At 52.6% G+C, this 3145-nt stretch overlaps 1 pseudogene; it reads left to right on the forward strand.

The window, feature by feature from the left end:
• The first annotated feature begins 1387 nt into the window (after positions 1-1387).
• Positions 1388-2107, forward strand: LOC109461315 (transforming acidic coiled-coil-containing protein 3; annotated as a pseudogene).
• Positions 2108-3145: the final 1038 nt, after the last annotated feature.

Consider the following 3145-nt stretch of genomic DNA (forward strand, 5'->3'; position numbering starts at 1 on the left):
AAAATGTGCCACCCAAGAACACAGTCAAAGCTTTGAAGGCAAGTTTTCACACACCTCTGTGGGACCCACAGATGCACCGGATTTTAAGTCTTAGCGTGAGCAGCAAACGCGAGGCTTGTTTTGCTCTGGATGACACTATCGGATGAGATAATTCTCATCAAATCTGAACCCAAAAAGAGAAACAACAGTTCATCAAGGAAGTGGACATCAAAACGGCCAATAGAACTGGTCAGTGGAGTAGCCAAAGCAGTGGCCAATGCAGACCTGCCTCCAGGGGAGGTGAGACCAGCGACTGACGAAAGGCCTCCAGTTCCCTCTCCGACCCCCCTTCCCTGCCGGCCTGAACGTCTCCAGATCTCCCCAGACCCCAGCGAGTCTTGAAAACCAAGTGGCATTTCCAGGATGAACGTCTAGCAGCCCTGATCAAGCCTTGGAGAGAAGGTTTGTTCTTATTCCTTAGAGAAAAGCATTACCTCCACCTTTGAAATCCTAGAAGACCCCCTACCGGACAGAGGACTTGCACAGAACCCCAGGAGGAAGCTCGCCCGTGGTCTCTACTTCCTCAGCGGGGCCTCCTGGGATGCACCCCGATGTAGCCCGTGGAGAAGGCCCATCAGTGACCTTCCCCGGGGGTCCCAGGCCCCCTGAGGACGCCTCTGGTCCTGAGCATCCCGCCCCACCGGTCCTCAGGAAGAAGGCGGCAATGGCCACATAGACGAGTCTCAAGTCTTGGAGGAGTGGCCCAGAGGCTAGAAGGTGACTTCTCTGACCAACGGCCAGTAAGAGGCACCCCACCCAGGAAACTTGGGGAGAGACTGGCCTCGACCTTCCTCCAGGAGACTGGAAGTGGGCAATGGGTCCGTTCCCTCTCCCCGGGGTCTTACAACCTGGCCCGGGACACTCTGGATGACCCAAACCTCAACCTTTCAGAGATGGCGGGCAGCGGGCAGAGCACCCGCGAGCAGGCCCCGAGCCTGGGGCTCAGCAGCAGAGCACCGGGCCAGCGGCGGCGCGGAAGACTCACCTCTCAACCAGCAGTGCTTCTGACCTTAGTGGCGACACTCCCGTGGTGCAGACTACGGCGGGGACCGTGGTGCGGCGCCAGCAGCGCTCCACCCACCAGCAGTCCGCACAGTGAAGGGTTCAGCCTGGCTCGCTGAACCGCACCGCCGCCTCAGAGGGGCCAGGCCTTGTGCGGGCCTGAGTGAGGGGCGCTCCCGAGACCAGCTGAGGCTCAAGCATGGGCTGAGGGGATTATTGGGAGAGGTCGAGACGTCCTCGGCTAAGGAGTCAGCCTGAGGGTACAGTCCGGACACCTTGCGTTGGACCCTCTCCTGAAGGACAGCCCTTAGCGAGCGGCTCCCTCGGCCTGAGAGCAGCACTGCGCATGCGCACACTCGCGATCCGGAAGCTCGCACGCTCGGGCCGGAAGTCGCCGGAGTCGTCGGTGGTGGAGCTCGACGTAGTAAGGGTTTCAGGCGTTCCTATGCCGGGGGCTGGTCCCCAGGTGTCCAATGACCGATTCGTGGACATGCTGCAGTGCAGCCAGAAGGATCTGAAAGTGGCGGTGGACGAGACACAAAAGGAGAACCTGTTGCTGAAGAGCAGATGTGAGGAACTCCACGTGGAGAACCTGGAGATGGGAAAGATCACGGACGGGTTTGAGGGGATCGTCTGCCAGGATGATGAAGGAGGCTCAGAAACGGAGGGAACTTGCTGTAGCCAGAATCCAGAAGGTTCTGAAAAAATGACCAACTCACTGCAGATCTGAACTCCATGAAAAAATCTTTCTCTGACTTCTTCAATTGATTTGGGAAGCGGAAGGAGGTGATGGAAGGCGACCGCACAATGAAAAATCCCTGAAGAAGTGCATCGAGGAGGACGTAGTAAGGCCAGAGAGACCGTGTGCTGAAGGCCCACGCAGACGAGAAACTCAAGCTGGCGAAGGAGGAGATCGCCCAGGCCCCAGAAGGCTAAGGCCGTGGCCTCCCAGGCGAGCCTGGGGAAGGAGTAGGTGCGCGTCCACTCGCTGGAGAAGACCGTTGAGCAGAAGATGAAAGAAAACGATGAAGTGACCAGAATCTGGGACGCCTCATTTCCGAGATGAAGATCTGATGTGTAAGTTCTTGGCACGTCATGTGTGTCCTCCCTCCTGTCTGACGGATCATCTGACTCTATTAGAAGTTTTCATGTGTTTTCTAAAACTGATTGCTTTACAAAGAAGACTAAATGATGTTTCCCTTCAGTTAAACAAACAAACAAAAAAGACCAGAATGGTAATTGGGATGTTGGATGTTGGCCCTGGATGTCCAAGGCCTTTATGAGACCATTAGCGTAACATGCTGCTCTGCTCCTTGTTCTGAATCCCTTCTTAAGGTCAAGTAAACCTCATGCCTAGTAAGCCTGTCATGGCTTGTGAATTTCAGTGACAATCTGAACTTGAAAGCCACTCCAGTGGTCTTGAAAGTATTATGAGATTTGCTGTTAAAAATATCTGGACTTGGTTTGGCTTTGCCATGTAGTCACTGGGTAACTTTAGGCAAGTTATTTAATTTCCCTGAGCTTCAGGTTCCTCTTCTGTAGAATGGGAACAAAAATACACATCTCATAGACTTGTGATTCATTAAATTAGGTAATACATGCCAAATGCCTAGACCAGTGCCTGGCCCCCAAACTGAATGATGATTATGTAAAATGCCCAGTATCATGCCCTGCCCTGGGTCTAGGAAAGGAGATTTCCCCACAGACTTCTCTCCTGCTTATCAGGGACCATCTGGGTAAGGAATCAAATCCCAGTGAATTTATAAAGTTGTCCCTTGCTTAGAGTTGGACTGTCTCTGGACTCTGTCTAGGGGTGTCTTAATCTACAAATAGAGCATTAGCTACATGAAGGCAGAGAATGTCTAATTTATGTCCAATTCCCTTCCCTATTGTTTGGCAAAGTGCTGTAAATACCTACAGGATTGTATGGTTAAAATATGGGACTTATAATAGAGAATTGAAGAAACTAAACCTGCACAGGTATAATGATGTCATGTAGTGATGGCGGGCTGAGTCTGGACTCCTCTCTGTGCATTGGGGAGCCATGGAAAACTTTTGATGAGTGGAGTGGTATGATCAGCCCCATTCTATATTTATAATAACA

This window comes from Rhinolophus sinicus, linkage group LG16 (genome assembly GCF_036562045.2).
Source record: "Rhinolophus sinicus isolate RSC01 linkage group LG16, ASM3656204v1, whole genome shotgun sequence".
NCBI lineage: Eukaryota > Metazoa > Chordata > Mammalia > Chiroptera > Rhinolophidae > Rhinolophus > Rhinolophus sinicus.